At 40.6% G+C, this 23,191-nt stretch overlaps 1 protein-coding gene and 1 long non-coding RNA gene across 4 annotated transcripts in view; one reads left to right on the top strand and one right to left on the bottom strand.

The window, feature by feature from the left end:
- Positions 1 to 23,191, bottom strand: part of LOC135196922 (meiosis-specific nuclear structural protein 1-like) — a 508,419-nt gene that overhangs the window by 89,362 nt on the left and 395,866 nt on the right. The gene's annotated exons all lie outside the window — the stretch shown is intronic.
- LOC135196730 (uncharacterized) lies at positions 4,061 to 21,339 on the top strand. Its single transcript, XR_010310439.1, has 3 exons — positions 4,061 to 4,396; positions 20,847 to 21,085; positions 21,317 to 21,339. It is a non-coding gene; the product is annotated as an uncharacterized LOC135196730 (long non-coding RNA).

Raw genomic sequence — 23,191 nt, 5'->3', positions numbered from 1 at the left:
TAACACAATTGTGCAAGTAATGTGTTACATGTTTATTATTCTCCTCCATTTTAGTGGTGGTTTTATCAATGGCTCACTCACTGGATATTTCATCAATGTTCATTATGAAATATTTATACTCCAATAATATACTTGTATCTTCTCTCCTAAAATATTGTTTACAATTTTCATAACATCAAATTGAACTATGTGAGATTTTTTGGTATCTTCCTATTCTTTAATTGGTTTTATATATATAGGTCACCTGAGCGATTTTTTTAATACAAACTCAAAGACTTACAAACTTTACAGAAGAATCTCACTTGCCAGATATTTATGAAAAGTTCCTCTGGTAGCAATAGGGGAAGTCACTCCCTGAGTTATCCAAACTTACCCAATTAAGTACAATGTCAGATACAAAGTAAACCAATTGGTTTGTATAAGAAATATATTTTAGTATTAAAAACCTTATTTGTTTAACCCAACTCCATCAGCTTACAAATGCCTGTGTAGCTATTTACGTACTGAGAAACAATTTGGGTGGGAAAGCCTTCCAGTTGTTAAGGTCAGGAAATCAATAAAGTTATGCTAACTCAAAGAGGAAGCAATACCTATGTCCCCTCCCGCGACAATATTCTCCTTAAACAATCAGTGAGTAAAGAATTTGGTATGTTCAGCAATCACAGTCACATTATACATGTTGTGGCCTTGAAAGAGAATGCAGACCCAAAATTTGAGACCTGCCAAAACATTTAGCAATAACACTTGAAATTCAGATGAATCCTCCAGAAAAATTGCACCTATTGGGTGTGTGGGGGGGGGGGGGGGGGGGGGGGGGTGCTTAAGTCACCATTAGATAATATCTCTCATTATTTAAAAATCTTAGAATACTTGCTACAGTGAGCATAATGTAACCACTGAAAGTATTAAAGGCATAAAGGTTTCCGGATTCCTCAAGGAGTTTAAACCAAGGCACCACAAGCTTAAGTAAGAGTTCAAGGACCAGCAATATATATAATGATGAGGTTTCAGTTACTATTCCAACAATAGAATCATGGAACATCCACAGAATTTCTGTAGCTTTTATGAGATATTTCTGCTCTTAAAACTTGCAATGTGGCTAATTTATGACCTTGAGCAGTTTACACAGATCACCTAAACATAAAAAAAACAGGAAATCGTTCTGGTTCTCCAGCTGAGATTTCACCTGAATTAAGACAACCTCCCATCTAAAGCAAATGAGGAGGCAAGGTTTACATTTACACCAATATGGCTAATTGAAGTCATTCAGCATAGGTTCCCATAGAACAGAAATGTTCTTATCATTTCAATAAACTGAGAACACATGCTTAGATTCCTCATGTGCCAAACCAATAAGCACATTCAAAACCATTAAACTAGGATTTAAGCTGCAAACTTTAATAGAGGCTACCTCCATGATGGCAGACAAAAAAAGTTCAGTAAAAAAGGCAAAAATGACGCAAAAAACGAGTACAGCGCACAAGATGCAACTTGATTCTGCAGGTAACAAGTGAGAATGAACAAGATGCTGGTCGTGCTGATGCTGGACCTGTGCACGCCAACTAGCGGCAGCCTCCTGAAACACTCGCATCTCAGAATTCTGCTTGTATCTCGGACAAAAATATGGAATGAGTTGTGGCTCATATCTCAAAAATTCTTATGTTGGGCTGCTCATATATTAAGAGGCCCTTAAAGCCAAGAAAGCATGGCTTACCCCTAGACACTCCACCTTGAGAGTCATGAGGCACTAGTTGGCAGATCAAGAGTTGAAGGTTCCCTGGCAAGCCAATCATTGGTAGAAATGGCAAGTCAGACATCAAAATTTAATTACCTGAAACATACCAGGGTTTAGCATTATATTATGTCCTTCCGGCCACCTTCACAAATCTACCTTTTCATCTATGGAGTACAGCATTCTTCTTTCCTACTATATTCCCACAGTTAGCCCTACATTAAGGGGTCGGTTGCCTGATGCGCCTTCTCCACTGCCTTCTATCAAAGGCATCCTCCATCAAACCACTTCTTCCTTCACTTCACCTCACCATCTAATTCTCTGTCTCCCTTTCAGTCTTCTTCCTCCAAGAGGTTCCTCCTAAGGCCTCATCACTCCCTCCTCATCATCCATCCTCAACACATGCTCATACCATCCCAATCGTGACTCTCTTATCACCTCTGTAATCTTCATTAAGCCTTTCTTTCTTCTTCTTTTATCATTTTCCAATCTCTCAAGCAGCAGCAATACTCCCATAACCCAACTCAGCATTCTCATCTCTGTTCTTTCATGCTTTTCTTCCTCTTTTCTTCTTAGAGCTCATGTTTTGTTTGATTGGCATTTTCTTACTCCAGCTACATCTCTCCACTTCCCCCACAAAGCTTTTATCTTATTGCCGACTTCCGCCTCACATCCTCCCTCTTGAATTAAAGTAGATCCTAAGTATTTAAACTTTGCTGCCTGTTTTATAATCAAGCCTCTTCTTTCTTGTATTACTATTATTTCTCTATCTTCCCTACTGCCCACTAAAACCTGATTTATTTATATTCACCTTTAAGCCACACCTCTCTAAAGACTCCTGCTATTCTCCAACCCTTCTCTATGGGTCCTCCTAATTTTCAGCAGTAATCACCATATCTTCGGTGTACAACAACTCCCACTGCTCTTCATTCCTGATCTCTTTACTCAACACATCCATGACCAGCACAAGCAAAAACGGGCTTAATGCTGACCCCTGGTGTAATCTTACCCTAATTTCAAAGTTCTCTGTTTCCCAAACTGCTGTTATTACTTTTGTGCTCGTTCTTTGATACATCATCTTGACCAGCCTAAACAACTTTTCTGGAACTTTCCCCTCCCTCAAAACACCAAAACATCACTTCTCTTGGGATTATATCACATACTTTCTTTAGGTCTATAAATGGACAATAAAGCTCTTAGTTTCCTTCTAGCCTCTTTTCCTGTAGCTGTCTTACTATGAAAATGGCATCCTCTGTCCCTCTCATGAATCAATACTGCCGTTTCCTGATCTTTACAATCTCTATTCATCCCAAATCCAGTACTCTCTAAAACTTTCAATCCATGATCTGTTGGTTTAATTCCCCTGTAGTTACCACAATCCATGACAAGTTACCAAAATCCATGACATCTCCCTTCTTGTTCCTAGTCTTTCAATCAACTGCTCTGCTGCCCTTCCAATAGCCATACCTACCCTACTTTTAGCGTCTCTTTCCTCTTCTCTGTATCGTTCCTCTGAACCCTGTACATGCCTTACTTTCTAGTCCTTAAATGCTTTTGATTTCCTCATACGTAATTGAATTCTTGCAGCTCTCCATTCCACCGCCACTTTTCTCCTCTCGTACACTGCATATCCACTGGTTCTTCCACCCAATTCCTCTGCTTCCCCCACACACACTTTTTCTCTCATGGCTGCCCAGATATTTTCCACTCTACATATTACCCTGTATTTAGTACATATTACCTGTCTAAATACTATGTTGCCCCATTCCAACCATCTCTCTCTCACAGTCCTAAATGCTGATTTCCTCATACCGTATATTTCGGCATATAAGTCGACCGGAAGATAGGTCGACCCCCCAATTCTGAGTAAATTTTTATGATTTTAACTAATATCGGGTATATTAGTCGACCTATAAAATGTGAGGCCAACCGTCCGCTCAAAATAAGCAGCAGGGTAAAATGTATCATATAAAATAACCTGAATGTTATTACGGTACATATGTTGCTCTACTTACCATAAGAAATACAGGTAATATACTCGGTTAATTAACAAATCTGCGTAATATATAAAAGATGAATACCGGCAAATATGATTAGAAATGACGAAACGAAAGATACGTTACTCGAGTGTAATGTAAACAAACAAAGCGCTAACTAACGCTGCATAAGAGCCTACGTATATATGCATGTACAAACTGCCACTCAAGTTAATGTTTAGATTGGGTTGTTAAAACGACATGCCGGTATTCTATTATTGTGTTGGAATATTCCTGACCATTGGTTCTTCTATGAAATAAACAGGCTCATTTGAGGGAAAACGAACCTGCAGTTGATTCACCAGATTCAAACTGGAATCCTTATGATGAAACTGTGAATGATAATTTGTTTGATGAATTGTTTAATTCAAGTGACGATGACTCAAGTCATTTTGAAGGATTTTAAATACATATTTACTATTAAATACAATTTTTTTTATTTAACTTAAAGTGATAAATAAAGATTTCATACCATAAATCTTTTTGAACAATACCCCGGTAAATACAAAACTGTCAGAGTGAACGCATCCTTCCCAATTACTGTACTACAAATGGCTACGCAATGTTTACACTTGCTGTGCAATTGGGGTTTCTTCAAGTTACTTTGATTTTTTTCATTTAATTTAAGGTAATGGATGTTCTAATGTATTATTATTGTCATATTACAGTGTGAAATGTTTTTAATACTGGTATTTACATACATAGTTACCTCAACAAGGCTGTCATTATTATTAGCCAACTGTAAAGCCTGGATTCCTGCCAAAATAATAAAGATTCACTTTTTGTTACCGTTAGATAAGTCGACCCCCTAATTTTGGCATGATTTTTTGGGGCTAAAGGGTCGACTTATACGCCGAAATATACGGTAATTGATTCTTGCAGCTCTCCATTCCACCACCACTTTTCTCCTCTCGACACTGCATATCCACTGGTTCTTCCACCCAATTCCTCTGCTTCCCCCACACACACTTTTTCTCTCATGGCTGCCCAGATATTTTCCACTCTACATATTACCCTGTATTTAGTACATATTACCTGTCTAAATACTATGTTGCCCCATTCCAACCATCTCTCTCTCACAGTCCTAAATTGCTCCCCCTTTTCTCTTTTAAGGTCCCAAATCTTAATTCTAGATCTCCTCTCTCCTTTTTTGGGTTTCCTACCTCTTATTTTCAAATCCATCACCATCAACCTGACTCAGATCAGGAGGAGGGAGAGAGAGAGAGAGAGAGAGAGAGAAATATGAAAAATCAACAGAGAAAATCAGGGAGAAAGAAAAATTGATAGCAAAACAAAAAATTGAGAGAAAATCAGAGAAAAAGAAATAAATATAAAGAGAGAAAATAAAGAAATTGAGAAACACATAAAAATAGAGAAAAAAAAAAGATCTATGGTTCAAAGTCTGTGAGAAAGCAGTCTGAGGTGCATAGTACAATACTTCGCTCTCATTAGCCGCAGCACCCTCCAGGGTTAGAACACTTTCATGCCCAATCTAAAGTTAGGGTGCACCTTTTTTGCACCCAAACACACTGCTTTAGATCTTAGCAAACTGCACAGGACATTTGCTTTTGCCTTTTCTGACATCAGTACAAGGATTCTGAATCTATGGACAACATGTTCCCGCCTATATGCCACATATAGGCCTTATATTTGATCTAGTGTTAAGAAGGCAGAAGTCTGTAGAAATAAGTAGGTAGATATATATTAGATAGGAAAATCTACTAGTAGAGTTATGGTAGATGAAGGCGAAGGAGAGGTAGAGAGAGAGGTAGAAACTGAACGCAAAATAGGATGTGTAAAAAGTGAGAACCATAAAACCAGTGCCTTCGCCACAACAGAAAAGTGATGAGGTAAGCTGGGAGTGTGAACTTTGACACATCAAGTGGGTGGTTACGGTGGATCACGACAACCACTATGATTCGCCCTGGGGTGGCACCGGAAGCTGGAGGCGTTCAAGAGTAACCAGTTATGAAAAAGTAGGGTGTTCTCCAGTGGCCAAGAAGGAGGAGTCTGAAATTCAGAAAGAGGTTCAGACTTCATTTGGAAAGGACAGAAAAGTCAGTTAGGAACTCACCTCTGGACGCAAAACTTGTGTCAGTTGATACTCTGGTTACTGTGCGTAAATAGTATGATTTTTGGACAGTGAATTTGTGTGTTATAATAATAAAGAAAAACAACATGGTGTTTAACTTGCCCAGAATCCAATGAAACGAATCCAAGCCAAAACCCTCCTGAGAGAAAGTGAATTTAAATGAAAAGAAATTGAATGAAATGAATTAAGAAATCTGCAAGACATCCAGAAACACTTAAGTATTCTACAAATATAACAATAAGTTTCTACAAGAGATTTAAACTCAATGCACTGTAGATGAAGAATAAACCCATATAACAAAACTAAAAAAGAAGCAAATACAAACCAAACTACAAAAGAAAAAGAATTATAACAAAAAGAAAAAGTAACTAACACTAGAATAATCTGGATAAGGCAATACCAAAAACTAGGCTAAGAGAGAACAATTTAGGAAACATCCTATTTTTGGTGTACTTATAATCTGGATAACAAAATATACCATATACTAGGCTAAGAGAGAACAATTTAGGAAACATCCTATTGTTGGTGTACTAAGTGGTAGTTTAGCCCAAATGCCTAGGACTGGATATAAACAGTATCCTAGGCGTAATTAAATAACATAAGCCCTTTAAAACTGGCTTGGGCTAACTAAAACTAATACATACGATATTAGTCTGAATGGTATGAAAATTCAAATCAGAATCTTACATAGCTATTGCAAAAGGACTAATACAGAAATATACAGCTATTAAAACTAAGTTAAAACCTCAAAGGGCTAAAGTTAGCATAGATTTCTAATAGAATCTATTACAAATACGGAAACTAAGAAGAACTACAGAGGTGTGTCAATACCGACTAGCTTCTAATAACAACTAATAATCACTAAAGGGCTGCCATTATGCAGGACCCTCAGTTCAAGAGTTCCTTATCAAATTGCTTGGTTCATTTTGTGCCAGTGGGTATGGCTCATACCACCTGCCATGGGTATAGTCTTGTAAAGAACAAAAAAAATTTGCTTGGTCGACAGATATGTACCAAACTTGTAGTATGCTACTGGGAGCAAGTTTTAAGGATGAAACTGCTAATTTTAAGTTGTCTGTGATTCCTGGGGCTCAGTACGACTAAGGAAAGGGGAAATTATATCTTTCTGGCAAAAATCTGGCAGCAGATATATAACCCTTTTTCTCAGACCAAGATGTATGTTTGTGTCAAAAGCCAGTATGTAGCATCATTCCCCATACCTCCAAGGTGTTTTATGTTCGGGCAAAAACCCAGTAACATCAGTCTCACTACCTCCCAAGTTAACCCCACAGAGGAAGTAGAGGAGCTTTCACATGAGGGAGACATTCTTACTATGGAATATGGAGTGGGCAAAACGGCAATGTATGATGGACATGATACATGATTCCGAAAAGGAATTTAATTTAGACCAGTACATTGCAAAGTGTGCCACTACTGCATCCTGTACCCCAAAAATGATGGGATGCAAATTCTGCCCAAATAGGGTATAGTGTTGGAATTAAGATTGAGAACCACTAATTGGTCAGTTCTGAATACAAGCAGTCCCCGGTTATCGGCGGACTCGGTTATCAGCGATCCGGTTTTATGGCGCTTGGACAAAATCAGCGATTTATGGCGCCATAACGGGCAGAGTTCCGGTTATCAGCACCATAAGGGTTATCAGCACCATAGGTCGATTTACGACCTATGCAAGTTACAACAGATCAACTTTGCGACTACCTTCAACTAAAACAACTGGGAAGCGATGTGAGCAAGAAAGTGTGGTGTCCAGATGAACGTACAACAGTTTTTTCCCAGCTCCTGCCTCTCCATACACACAGCTTACTTTTAGAGCTACTAATGACTATTAACGTGCATCAGCAACAAGATATAACTCCAATAAACTTATGCCATCAAACACAGCCGCCATCAAACACAGCCGTAGATAAAATTGAGAGAAAATCATTTTAATGAAAACTTCAGGTCTTGAAAAAATACACTTTACTGTTGTTTTCACGCCAATAAAAGATAAGTAACGTAACAGTAAAGTTCATACTATGATAAAATGAAGTGAAAATAGCGAATGGAATCACGTAATATTTGTACAGAAAAATGCCCACAAAGCAATCTGTTAATGAAAAAAGGGATTTTGACGAAGGAAAAATCTATTTCTGGGCAACGACCTGTGTCGCCCTGTGAAACCCCACCCTGTAGTTAGATTGTCCTCACCCAGCTTACCCCAAGCTTGGAGGCTATCTTCAGGAATGACGTCACAGGCGTCGGAGGCGCTCACGGTAGTAGTAGAGGGTACCGGGAGCTGTAGCACGGCTCCTCCGTAGTTGGGGGTTCTGTCGAGGGAAGAAGCTAAATGGCAAGGGACCTCTGGTAGTGATTCCACTCGCTCCTTTACTATACCGACACTTCTATTAGAGGTGAGTGAGCCATTTATCTTGGCATTATATTGTTTCTTTTTTCTCTAGGATGAATAGCAATATTTATACCTAAGAAATAGTATCAAAGGAACCATTTCACAGGGCGACACAGGTCGTTGCCCAGAAATAGATTTTTCCTTCGTCAAAATCCCTTTTCTGGGCTTAACCTGTGTCGCCCTGTGAAATAGTACCAGAGAATGCTAAAACACCAAGCTTGAGGGACAGTACAGATAATCAAGAAGGTAAAAACAAACACCTGTAAGGTTAATAGTATAATGATCAACTTAAATTACAGTCTTACAATTAATAGTTAATAGTATGAACCCTTAAACATGGGTTAGAACTTAAGGATAATTAGCCTATCAAACAAGCAAAATATATACAAGGTAGGCTTAAGACAGGATATCAAGTTGACTTATACAAAAACAATATAACTGAATCCCAAACGAGAATGATGAACATAACAGCAATACTCAAGGTAACAAAATTACAATAGAGGCGACTAAACTAAGTAAGGGTGCAATGGGGCAGGCAGAAGGGAAGGCTACAAGAAAGTTATAAGAACTTATAAAGAGTCAGGAGAAACTGTGTTTCCAGCTGCCACTGCTGGAAATTTGAGGGCTTCCAAGGGTTTTAGGTAGTGCCGTTTAAAAACTGTCTGAGATTTCCAGCCTGTATATTTCTTAAGATCGTCAAAATTCATATGTTGAAAATAGTTAATAGATGTGGCCACTGCCCTAACATCGTGGGCCCGAGGAAAGGACTCCGGGTTGGCCTGTTTAATAAAGTATAAGATTTGTTGCCTGATCCCTTTTAGGGAGATTGTACCACCCTCCTTCCTAATGAACAACGGACCTGAAGATCTCAGAGTTGTTCTACCTAGGTAAGCTCTTATTTAATGAGTTGACAGGATGAAGAGAAATGTCTTGAGGTAGTGGTAGGATTTTCCACGAGGACCATCTGTCCTGTGGATCTTCATTTTTGGCTAGAAAGTGGCGATCTGGGGATAGAAGGACTTCCCCTGAGGGGAGGAACTCAATGTGACCCAGTTCCCTTGATAAGGCTGACAGTTCTGATATTCTAGCTCCTGAGGCTAAACTTAGTAAAAATAGGGTTTTCCTCAGGAGAGAGATATAGTTGCATGAGTCATTATTAATGTCCGAGGCCAGTTTGAGGACATCATTTAAAAACCAAGAGACTGATTTAGGTCTCGTTGATGGTCTCAGTCTAGCACAAGCTTTTGGTATGGAGGTAAAGTAAGAATCCGTAAGATCTATGCTAAAACCAAACTGGAAGATCTTTTTAAGAGCTGATTTGGTTGTAGTGATAGTGCTTGCTGCTAAACCTTTCTCAAACAATGATCTAAAGAAAGTTATGGCTAGGTTCGTTGTCATGACTTGAGAGTTTGAATCCTTAAGGAACTCTGCTAGTTTCTTAACAGATGAGTCATATTGACGCAGGGTAGACACTTTTATCTGATTCCAAGAATGAAATATTCTGGGAATCAATGTCTGCATTCCTCATGGCTGCGAACTTCAGGAAATCCATAAAGTTAGGGTTTTCTGAATTCTTGAGGAAGCGGACACAGTCTGAGTTTGCACTAACTGGGTTAGTTTGGGGTTGGGAATCCGTAGGGGCCGGAGTCTCAACTCTAGAAGTAGAGGGAACCAATTGCTCTTGGGCCAGTTGGGGGCTACTAGAGCCACTCGGCCCTTGAATGTCCTGAGTTTGTTTAAAACTTTCAGGAGAAGGTTCACTGGAGGGAAAAGGTAAATCTTCTTCCATGTGTTCCAATCGAGGATCATTGCGTCTGTAGCATATGCCAGAGGATCGAGGTTGGGTGCCACATAACAAGGGAGTTTGTGGTTTGACTCCGTGGCAAAGAGATCTACTTGAAGTCCCGGGACTTGTTGACTGATCCAATTGAACGAGTTCCTGTCCAGTGCCCACTCTGATTCCAACGGAACGGAGCGAGATAGAGCGTCTGCTACTACGTTCTTGACCCCTGCCAAGTGAGTGGCTGACAGGTGCCATTTGTTCTTGTTTGCCAGAGAAAAGATGGCTATCATGACATGGTTCAAGTGGCTTGACTTGGATCCGCCCCTGTTGATGCAGTGTGCCACCACTGCACTGTCCAGAACTAGTTTGAAATGTGAGTTCTTGGGCGGCCGGAGGAGTTTCAGTGTGAGAAACACTGCCATGGCTTCCAGTACATTGATATGTAGTTGATGGAATGTTAAAGACCAAGTTCCTTGAACTTTTTTGTGCTGAGAGTATCCTCCCCATCCTGTTAGTGAAGCGTCCGTGTGGATCACTAATGATGGAGGAGGAAATTGTAGGGGAATTGCTTTTGATAAATTCTTTGCCTCCGACCAGGGGCGGAGACGCTTTCGTAAGATCACCGGGATAGAAGCTAGTTTGTCCCGTGATCTGCAATTCGCTTTGGAACGCCATACTCTGTTTATATCCTTGAGTTTGGCTCTTAGCAGAACGTCCGTGACTGATGCAAACTGGAGTGAGCCCAGGATCCTCTCCTGGCACCTCCGGGATGTTTGTTGTTGTTTGAGAAATTGCTTTGTAGCTCTTGCTATTTCTTTCCTTTTCAACGACAGAATTGATAGAGTGTGCGATTGTAAGTCCCACTGAAGGCCTAACCACTGGAATCGAGATTCCGGTGTTAGTCTGGACTTGGTTTTGTTTATTTGGAAACCTAGATGTTCCAGAAAGTTGATCACCTTGACCGTTGCTTCCTTGCATTCTTTGGGATTCTTTGCCCAAATAAGCCAATCGTCCAGATAAGCCACTAGCATTATTCCCTGTTTCCTTAGCTCTTGCACTACTGCTTCCGCCAATTTGGTGAAAATCCTGGGGGCTATGTTGAGCCCGAATGGCATTACTTTGAAGGAGTAGGATCTGTTTCCTAGTTTGAAGCCTAGGATGGACGAAGTGTCTTGGCTATGGGAACATGATAGTAGGCATCTGTAAGATCTATAGAGGTTGTGACGGCCCCACCCCACGGGGAAGTAAGGTCCGTACCTGCGAAACGGTCAGCATCCTGAACTTGTCGCAATGAATGTATAAGTTCAGATGGGACAAGTCTAAGATGATCCTTCGGCTTTCCGAGTCTTTCTTTGGCATGCTGAACTAGCGTCCTTGAAATTTTAAATTGTTGACTCTTGAAACTGCTCCTTTGAGAAGGAGGTCTTGGGTATACTCTACCAATTCCGTTGTTGGTGCTTGATAGAATTTGTTGGTTGGAGGAGGGCCCTCTAGCCAACTCCAACCTAGGCCTTTGGTTACTATGCTCTGAGCCCAGGGGCTGAACCTCCACCGCTGGCGGAAGAGGTACAGTCTCCCTCCTACCTTGGGACTCTCACTGTTGGCTTGCCGAGGGGCGACCACCTCTTGCTCCTCGGAAGCCTCTTCCCCTGTTTGTAGCCCTGCCAGATCCCCTGAAATGAGAGGCACCCCTAGCTCTGCTGCCTCTCGCAAACCTGTTGAAGGCCTGAAAATTCTGGCCTTCATAGGTGGGGTTGTAGGCTGGGGAGACAGCGAAGGATGTAGAAGGCTGAGGTTGCTGTGACTGTGGGGCCAGGACTAGGTACTGTTGTTGACCCTTGGAGGAGGAGTGCTGTTGCCCTTGAGGTACTTGTACCACTTGGACCAGCGTCTGCTGAGGGTTCTGGAAGGGCAAGAACTTCCTCGGCTTCTTCTTAATCCTCGGGTTCGAACCAGAGGATTCCTGTTTCTTCTTAGACACTAGCCCCCACCTGACCTTGAGGCACTGGTTCACCTTAGATGCCTCATGTAAGACCTCCGCCAACACTGGTGCAGGGAAGAGGTCCGTCCCCCAAACTGAGGAAGCTATGAGTTTGTTCGTTTCATGGCGGATGGTCGGTACTGCCTGAGGAGTCCCTGCCGCGATCGAGGTCTGGATCCCAGCGATGGCGTTCTCCTGAGCGGCCAGACGTTCCGCTAGGGATTGGATCGACTGGCCGGAGGTCTCAACAGTACTTGTGAGCTGAGAAAGTACCATGCCAACCTTGTTATCCACCAAGGTTCCCACGATAACCCCCATCTGCTCCAAGATGTTGGCCGAGAAGCTTTCGGGGTCGAAGGGGGGCACTTGAGCCCTATCCTTCCGAGACCTGCGTTTGGGGGACCTTGACGCTGACGAAGAGGCCGCCCTTGATCTGACTGTTCCGGGGTGGGGAGCCAGAGTACTGGTGTCAGTTAAGGTGGCTGATTTCTTAGGTAGGGACTTCTTAAGTTTGTCCAACTTAACTTTGGGGATAACTGAAGTGACCTTAGGGCGAACCACCCGTTGGTCTTCAGTGAAGCCCTGGAAAGAGATAGAAGAGGAAGGATCAGTAGAAGGAGAAGGAGAAAGGGAACTCAGGAAAGGGCCCCGAGAACCCACAGAAGCTGCCCCTACTGCACCCTTACCTGTGCTAATAGGGTCTACTGCCATGGGCTCAACGTCGAGGTTCATAGCCGCGACGTCCTCTGCCACATCCTCCTAGAAATCCCCGTCCTGGAGAGAGATCATCACTTGGAGGTCCGCTAACAGAGAGGCGGCCACTAGCGGGTCTACCACTGATCCCTTCTTGGCCCCAGGGAAGATGAGATCAGCCATGTCCTGGGCAAGGATGTATGGGTGGCCTTTGGAGTTCCGTCCGAATCCTCCTACCCAGGCTTTGAGGGTCACCAGGGCCTTCTTCTCTTCATCGGAACCCTGTAAGAGAGGTTTAGAGTTAGGAAAAAGAGGAGGAGGGGGACGTTAGGATCGTGACTAGAATTATAGTAACTGAATATGTGTCCACATTGTGAAATATAGTCAGTATCGACAAATATACCAGGTATTGAACGCTGACGGAGATAGGAGAAAACTTACTACTAAGGAGGCTTCGCCTACTAGCACGTAGCAGGTTTGGCAACCTTCATGGTGCCAAACAATGAAGTCCTCTACCTTCACTGCGCAGCCGGCATGGGAGCGGCAGACTACGTGGCCGCATGGGTCCTGCAGCACAGCATTGCACCCAATCTCCTGGCAACACAAAACCTGTAAGTCAAAGGATACATGAGTACCATTGACAACCTCCGGGGAGGTACTATGTAAATATCCGTGGGTGCCGGAGTGGAACAGACGGATAAGATTCTACGTATTACGTATAAGTGGCATGCAAAAAGGGCTGCCGGAGTGAGCTGGTCACAGGGGGAATAGCCGCTGACTCCGTGTTAAGCTTCTCCTAGTTGTATGTGTAAATTAAACTCCGTCGGGACCGGAGTTGTGATTACCGAGCGAGAGGGGTTCAGCTCTCTGGGTGATAACCAAGGAGGGATAACATGAGGTAGAACTATAACCCCCCCGGAGTAACAGTATAATAATAAAAAAAATCCTTAAAATAGTGTAACAGAAAAACATAATATCAGAAGGTGCCCGTGTGATCTATCTAGGTGGATAGGCTCCCAGTGAATCCCTCCTCCCTGGTTGTCCGGTGGGTACGGAGTATTACTGCCGGACTATAGCACGTGGGGGGGGGGGGGGGGTTGGGGGGGGGGGGGGTAGAGGTGGGGGGGGGGGGACCTTCTAACCTCTGCGGCCGATATAAGGCCAGAGGAGGGAGGAGGAGAAGGTCCCGAGCCCCCGAGACACGTGACTGTGAGAGAGCCCCAGTGAAGGGAACCTCCCCGCTATCCCTATGAGTCACCCCCTCTCATGCGGACTCGGAAGCTAGCTATGAGCAGCGAGTCATCACCCGATGGCGTGGGTGGCAAAGTGTGGAGGGGGGATGGAGGGGACGGGGAGTAGACCCAGTGACTAGGTGGCTCGTCGTGATCGACCAGCGGCCCTTCCGGCCAGATGATAAACACGTGGTGAGGAAGGCCCGTCGGAACAACAATATGGTCGAAAAGACATCTCAATAACTGATATATTAGGATATTTATAAAATATATAATAACAAAATACACATGATATCTAAAAGCTAGGCTAACACGGGGAACAAAAATACATGATAATATGAGAATGACCAAGGTTATAGGCTAATCGCCAATCCGAAGAAAGGGGTATGCTAGCCTAACCTAACGCCTAGGTCAATGTAAACAAGGGAATAGGCTAATCGCCAATCCGAAGAATGGGGTATGTTAGCCTAACCTAACCCCCAGGTCAATGTGAACAAAGGAATAGGCTAATCGCCAGTCCGAAGAATGGGGTATGTTAGCCTAACCTAACACCTAGGTCAAGTAATATGTATATAAAATAAACATAGGACTAGAAGTAGGACAAGGGGGAACAATAGTTCTATCTGGATAACTCCTAACGAAACGGATGGGCAAAGCTAGGCTAAGATCCGAAACGTGCGGTCGGAGTGGGTGCCCCGTGAAGGCCTAACTAACAAAACTAACTGCATGATATAATATAGGTAACTACATCGTAAGGTACTGCAAAAAGGGGGGAATCTCTAATGGTATGGAAGACCAAAAGAAAACCCCTACCGCCATGCGGTTGGAGGAGCGGTCGGGGCCGGTGAAGCTCCCGAGAACTCCTAGTAAAAAACAGGTAAATCAGCATAAAATGTGATCTGTAACCTTAAGGCAGTACTTAACTTAGAAGCAGAAGCAGAAGACATCTTGAGATGAGGTAAAAAATCTTGATAAAGTGATCGCACAGAACAGAGAAAAAACAACGTGTGTGGTGACGATGGCGGCTATCAAAGGAATGACGTCGGAGGCGCTCACGGTAGTAGTAGAGGGTACCGGGAGCTGTAGCACGGCTCCTCCGTAGTTGGGGGTTTTGTCGAGGGAAGAAGCTAAATGGCAAGGGACCTCTGGTAGTGATTCCACTCGCTCCTTTACTATACCGACACTTCTATTAGAGGTGAGCGAGCCATTTATCTTGGCATTATATTGTTTCTTTTTTCTCTAGGATGAATAGCAATATTTATACCTAAGAAATAGTATCAAAGGAACCATTTCACAGGGCGACACAGGTTAAGCCCAGAAAATACTTTATTTCATGTCACATTAAATTCATATTTTGACCTAAAAAATGTTGTATAATGACAAATTACCTTGTTTCATATAAGTTAAGTATCTAGATATTTTACGCTAACTAGAAGCAAGGCAATTTGCTCCAAATTGAGTTAAATACGGCAAAATAAACTCATATTCGCCATTAGCTGATTTCCAAACCAAAACATTGACAGCTTTGTTAGCATTTTATGATACAATAATAGGAGAGTACATACAATATTATTGGATACAGTAATGTATAACTTTTTAAAAGATTCACAGAAAAGATGCACGTTCATTGTGTTTTTATTTCATAAATATACATAGCTGTCAGCAGCCTGACATCGCTCAATTAGGTAAGCCGATGTCTGTCCAAATCTGATTCCCGTTTCATGTCCAATTTCTTTTTCTACTGATATATCATAGTCAGAATGCATTGAACCGCCAAAATGGGCTTATATTAATAAATTACTAAATTATATCATGTATGTAGTATACAGTATACTATGTACTATGATAACATCATCGTATATGCGAGGCTAACTTATTAAATGTTATTCAGTTTCTCTTTGCACTGAATTATCATAAGCCAATGTGCATTGAACCTAGAGAATTAGCTGAGATTAATAATTACTATGCCATATATGTAAAAAGTATGCTGTGTAGTGTAGGCTAGGCTACCCTGTATGTAAAGATGGTACCGATTACCCTAGTGTAGGCTAGGCTAGTATAATATTCTTATGCTAAATTAACATGGGACGACTTACGTCCAAATCGATTTATGACCGGTTGATTGGAACCAATTGCGGCTGTAAGTCGACAACTAACTGTATTGGCGCCATAAATCACCAAATTTCAGTTAAGGGCGGCTTTTGCTTATCAGCACGCCCCCGGGAACAGAACCCCTGCCAATAACTGAGGACTGGCTGTACAAAACTTCAAATCAAAGCATGATAGGGGCTCCAATACTCATCCTTGATGATATTTACAATCCTTGGTTAGTTGCATCAGTGACATTTTTCTCTCTATAGTAAATATCTAATTATTGAGAGAAAACTATGATCAAAGCTGTACAAGTGAAAGATCACTAACAGAAATCATCTTCTTACCTGTGTCTGTAACATTAAAAGCTATAGAATACACCCTTTATCAGGACCAAAGTTGTTCACCAAATAGTTTCAGCCTTCATTTTCAAAATTATTAATCTTGTAAAGACAGATTTTTAGAATTTTGAAGTGATTAAAAGACCAGATACAATGGTGGAATTAAAACGATTTGTCTTGGTCTTCCCAGTTTCGGAAAACTCCACCGAGGAATGGGCAACAATATTGCTCCCTTCTGAAGGGGAAAAGCCTCCTTCATTTATAGCTAAACAGTAATTCAGGACCCCTACGAGAAGAATCTCAGAGGTAACGGCCTCAGCAGAATTTCATACTAAGATCCAAATCTTTAGTACTATAACCTCTACCACCTTGCTGGAAGTTGACCTCAAAAGACTTCCAAAATGTTCCAGAACAATTGTTGCTCTTGTGGTTAAAAGTCTTATGAGAACCCTGTGGCAAGCATTCTATGACATTTTTAAGAGTGGCAAATAAAAGCGTGAATGGAAACATTGGGGGCCACCAACTAGTCACTTCCTAATGTAACTTCATTATTACATAACCCTTTCTGTACGGGCCTGTTTGAGGACTCTGTTGTGGTTAAAAACTTAATGAGCAAGCCCGCCAACAGAATTGTATTTGAGTACTCTCTTTTGGGAAAATGGGGACTTTAAGAAACAATAACCCAAAACTTCCCCTTACCCAACCCAAAATGGCTCCCTTAAAAATTTAAGCTTTCAGTTGCCTCAAAAGTTTTCAACTCAAAGAACAGGGATGATGCCTCACAAAAAGACAACAGTAAAAAAAAAAAAAAAAGTTATTTTTTTTCTTTGCAATAGGTCCAAAAACCTTTTATAACCCTTCTTATTATATAATATATCTAATATATAATTAAATATATATTATATATATATCTAATATATATATGATATATATATAACTTTATATATATATATATATATATATATATATTGCTAGATAGATAGATAGATAATGATAGATTCGATAGATAGATAATATTGTTTATATAATATATTATATATAATATTACTATATTCTAATATTATAATATATATTTATATATTTATAGCAACAAATGGAATGCCTATCAAAGACAGAGGAAGAGGAGGATACCAATAGGAATGGTAGGATTGGGGTTAACTTTAGGGTTGGGGTTAACTTCAATGTCACCACAGGTGATTGAAGTTGGAAACAGTCTCACCCTCCCCCTCCTGTAAAGAGATTCTTCCAAAAACTAGACCCCTCTCTGAAATGTTACAAGCAGAAAGGCCCTGTTAATGGGAGCCATAGAGAAGCGTGCGGATATTTCCCAACAAGCTCGTCTAAGTGTGCTCAAAAAGGATTTCTCCAAAACAAAGTGATCCTAGACCAATCAACATCGAAAAAGCACATTGCCAAATTTTCCGAATAACTACCAAAGCCCTAGTGCGTTCAATTGTTCTAAAAGAGACTTAGATAACTACAAATCTGAAAGATGCATACTGGCACCTCCCAGCCATTGTTCCCTTTCATCCATTCCTAAGGCTCTGGAGAGGGAAAAATATGTACACGTTCAAAGTAATGCCCTGTGGGCTAAACATTGCCCTAAGATTTGACAAAGTTAGTAACTAGTTCTTCAAGAAAGCAGAAATACAACTAATTGCCCACCTAGACGACTGGTCGATTTGCAGACCCACAAGAAAAGTTTGCTTGAAAAACCTAAGAGCAGTGGTTAATTGACTACAGTCAAAAGGTTTTATGATGAATTAGCAAAATCCCACCTAACACCCCACAGACACTTTCAGTAGCTGGAATTGTGTTGGGATACTTTTCATGGCTTGTTGCCTCTCCCCATAATACTCAAAGCAGAATACAACAAGTCCTCAACACGTGCCTTGCATAGCCCAGTTTCCAAGCAGCAATTAGAATGTATGATGGGGTTGTTGCAATCTGCATTAATAATAGATCCAATACTCGGATTACAACAAATGAATATGAACAAATTGTAGCTATTGCATGCAACTAACAAAATGCGAGACTGACCTCTTCAAAAGATTAAAAAAGTTGCGGAGATACTTCGACACTGATCCCGGAAGGAATCTCTGGCAATACACATCACCCTGACTCCACAGTCTGTATGAATGACATCACACACAGATGCCTTGTTGACAAGTTGGGAGGATCATCAGGTGAAAGGGAGGTGTTCAGTTACTCTGAGGAATTGTCGTATCAATTTCCTGGAGGTGATGGCTGTCTTTTTGTATCTCGAACATTTGGTTGGTTCTAAACAACACGACTACAATCTCCTACATTAAGAGGTCGGGATGATACTCACCTCCTCTCAATATGGTAATGCAAGCCATCCTTTGATTGGGCAAGAAAGGAAGTGGTACTTGTCTGCAATTCACCTTATGGGGTCTCTCAATGTATAGAAGACTCCCTATCAAGGAAAATGACAGCCTTAACAGAGTGGAGTTACCCAACCACTCTTTCAGAAAATAGCCAACATGCTTCCACAAATGGAACTGGGCCTGTTCGGCACATATAAGAATCAAACTGTCAGGCAAGCATTAGCAAGAGATGCCTTCCTACAAGACTGGAACAAATGGAGGACGTTATATATACCCTTTTCCGCTTATGTTCCAGATTTTGAAGGTGTTGAGCAAACTCCTAACTGACTAAGGAACAGCTTATTTAATAGTCCCAAATTGGTCAAACAGGCATTTGGTCCTATTACAGGCAGTCCCTAGTTATTGATGATCCGGTTTTATGGCGTTTGTCTAGTGCCATAATGGGCAGTTACGGTTATCGGCGCCATACACCCTTATCACGCCGATAACCGGTTGTCAGCACCACAGTCACCATTATGGCCCCATAAATCACAGTGTTTCGGTTAATGGCGGCTTTTGCTTATCAGCACACCCCCAGGAACAGAACCTCCGCCGATAACCGGGGCCTGCCTGTATTTTAATAATGGGTGAAGAAATAAATTCCAAAGCTGCCCCATGTTTTATCCCAGTCAGTAGGAAGGAAAGTGGTTGAAGGATCCTCCTTTCTAAGCCAAGAGCTTCACGGTGGATTTTCTTAAATTGATCTATACTGTGAAAATTACTCGCCCAACACTGCTAACTACCTAGTGCAAAAGTGATAGACTTCAAATATCTGGCAATACCTGTATGTATGGGAGATACAGTTACATTATATCCATAAGGAAAGCCCAGTAAAAAATTCTAGGGAGCAATCATGGAATACAAGGCTGCATTAACAGAACCATTGATTTTTTATTCTGTGATTTGACTCTAGTATACTAGTTATCCTTTGAACTACAAAGATCTGATCTAGAAGGGTTCCAATTACTTGGTCCCTGAACAAGGTGCTTAGACTTTGATCAGCCCCACAATTCAGTGGACCCAATATACAACCACAACTCACGAGCTACAATATGCAACCTTGTTTGCATTAACATCAGGAGCTAATATTAGCAAACTGGGCTCTCTTAGCCAGGGACAATACATCACACAAATGGCTGACCATCAATTATTATTGTCCTCTGGCCTGTCATTCCTGGCATAGAATGGGATTACTTTAAGATGGAAATTTCCTATTCTAAGTACACTAGAATCAGCAGACAAAACATCATGCCCCATTAAATCACTTAAGGTTTACCTAGAGGTCACGGCAGATCTCCCAAAAGGTCCGTTTTTTCCTACACTCTAGCAACACTTGCCATGAGCTTGAACAGTGTTGCCACGAGCTCAAACAAATTTTATTACACTGTGTATCAGTAGGTGGCATGGTTATTCTTGACCCATAGGTGCTACAGTGGCATCCCAAGGGTCTTCTCAACTGTTGAGTATGCTAATTACCACTGGGGAAGGTTTGACAATACTGCAACCATACCCAGCATGCTTAGGTAAGTCACCATAGAACTTCACCCTAAAAAATGTAAGTTTGCACTTAGTGTCTTGGTCTTTGCTACCAAACCCAAAAGTATGTGGAATAAAAAAAATGTGGCCTTGAAACTAGTGGCTTGACCCTGGACCAAAAATGTTTTTGGGTTGTTGGGATTAAAATTCAAGAGCTTTTCGTCACCTGTCAATTTCTTTGTAAAGCTCTTTGAGGATGAGACAGTGAGTATACAATAATAAAACAGGTTTTTATCATAAACAATGTATTTAGTCACAAAAATATAATATGAATATAGAACAACTGACAAGTTTCTCAGTCGTAAACGTAGTCCCATCATTCTACAAAATACCCATGTATTTTAGATATGCTCAAAACACTTTAATAAACCATCTTACAACACAACACATACAAATAACATGTATAGTAAGCACAGAATATCAATGTTGTTATGTGCCCTACCCTGCACAGGCAGTCCCCAGTTGTTAGCGGAGGTTCTGTTCTGACGGCTTGAGAAGCAAAAATCGCTGATAATTAAAAATTGGTAATTTTCAGATTACCGGACTTTGGCACCGATAACTGGTTAATGGCACCTCTGATGGGTATGTATCGGCACCAATACTTTATTATCAGCACTGAAAACCGATGATCGCCGCACTTCAGCTAGACAAGCGCAGTAAAACCGGAACGCCAATAACCAAGGCTGCCAATAACCAGGGACTGCCAGTATGTACATATGTACAGGATGTGGAACCCAACGGACATCAGATTTAACAGACAAAATCCAGCCAAGGGTAGTATAGCCTAAGACAACTGTTAAATTACAAAAAACCATCTGTGTATGGGCTAGCTTTTGAAACAACAGGTATTTTATGAAACATTGGTTATATAAAAATGATGTTATTACAAATGCTGCTTTACTTACTGTATCCTTAAAAATTCAAAGTAAACAAAATAACAAAGCTGATTCTATACATGTTTTTCCTAAACGCATTGCCTAAAAGGAAATCATTGTTTTGTTTCAGTTTCATTGATGCCACAAACCCCCTAACAATACGATAAGGTATGATAATTTTCGTTCGTATGACTTAGTTGATCTAAACTATGGTAGATCTAGGTAATAACTCCGCATTGGGTGTCCATTTGGAAATTACAATTTCCTATAGTATTTGGGTTGCTTATTAAGAATTTCCCACTATTTTTGGGGGTTGGCTGTATTTAACCTCAAAGGGCTAGTACCCCTTAAACGCCTATTGGATGTATTATACGTTGACTAAAATTGTCTGCCGGGAGCTAATCAGATGTACGGTACATCGACTACAAAAAGTTTTTTTAAATATTCACGGAAAAATAGTTATAGGCCTAGTTTGCAAAAAATTTGAAATCACATGCCTTGAGGGATGCTGGGAGTTCACGGATAAAGCTGTTGTTTGGTTTACAAGCATTACCCAGGCGCACATGCGCGAATTTCTTTCTTCTCGCACTAAAAAGCACCAGCGGCGCTTCTCAGAAATTCTTTCATCACTTTGTAGTAATTTTTGCACCGTTTTATATTAGCCGTTACATAAAGTTTTATATATGAAAATGTGTGCAATTTCATGTAAAATACAACAATAAACAACCCATGGTTGTAGCTTTTATCAGTTTTGAAATATTTTCATATAAATCATGGTAAGTGCCAAAATTTCAACCTTCGGTTAACTTTGACTTGACCGAAATGGTTGAAAAATGCAAATGTAAGCTAAACCTCTTACATTCTAGTAATATTCAATCGTTTACCTTCATTTTGCAACAAATTGGAAGTCTCTAGCACAATATTTCAAATAATGGTGAATTTTTGAAAAAAACTTTTGCTAACAGCCGCGCGGTAACTCTCCCGAAAATCTCAGAAATTCTGTTGTCACTTTGTCGTAAGTTTTGCACCGTTTTATATTAGCCGTTACATAAAGTTTTACATATGAAAATGTGCGCAATTTTATGTAGAATACAACTATAAACAACCCATTGTTGTAGCTTTTATCAGTTTTGAAATATTTTCATATAAATTACGATGTGCCAAAATTTCAACCTTCGGTCAACTTTGACTCGACCGAAATGGTTGAAAAACACAATTGTAAGCTAAAACTCTTACATTTTAGTAATATTCAATCATTTACCTTCATTTTGCAATAAATTGGAAGTCTCTAGCACAATATTTTGATTTATGGTGAATTTTTGAAAAACACTTTTTCCTTACGTCCGTGTGCGGTAACTCGGCCGAAAATCTCAGAAATTCTTTCGTCACTTTCTCGTAATGTTTGCACCGTTTTATATTACCCGTTAAATAAAGTTTTATATATGAAAATGTGCGCAATTTCATTTAGAATACAACAATAAATAACTTACGGTTGTAGCTTTTATCAGTTTTGAAATATTTTCATAAAAATCAAGATGTGCCAAAATTTCAACCTTCAGTCAACTTTGACTTGACCGAAATGGTCGAAAAACGCAATAGTAAGCTAAAACTCTTACATTCTAGTAATATTCAATAATTTACCCTCACTTTGCAACAAATTGGAAGTCTCTAGCACAATATTTCAATTTATGGTGAATTTTTGAAAAACACTTTTTCCTTACATCCACGCACGGTAACTCGGGCAAAAATCTCAGAAATTTTTTCTTCACTTTGTTGTAATGTTTGCACCATTTTATATTAACCGTTACATAAAGTTTTATATATGAAAATGCGCAATTTCATGTAGAATACAACAATAACTAACATTTTCATATAAATCACAATAAATAGAAAAAATTTGACCTTCGGTCAACTTTAACTCGACCAAAATGGTCGAAAACTGCAATTGTAAGCTAAAACACTTACAGTCTAGTAATATACAATCAATTACAGTGGTAACTCGAGA

The sequence above is a fragment of the Macrobrachium nipponense genome, chromosome 18, assembly GCF_015104395.2.
Source record: "Macrobrachium nipponense isolate FS-2020 chromosome 18, ASM1510439v2, whole genome shotgun sequence".
Lineage (NCBI taxonomy): Eukaryota > Metazoa > Arthropoda > Malacostraca > Decapoda > Palaemonidae > Macrobrachium > Macrobrachium nipponense.
Note: the sequence above shows the minus strand (reverse complement) of the source record. Positions and strands in the feature narration are given on the sequence as shown.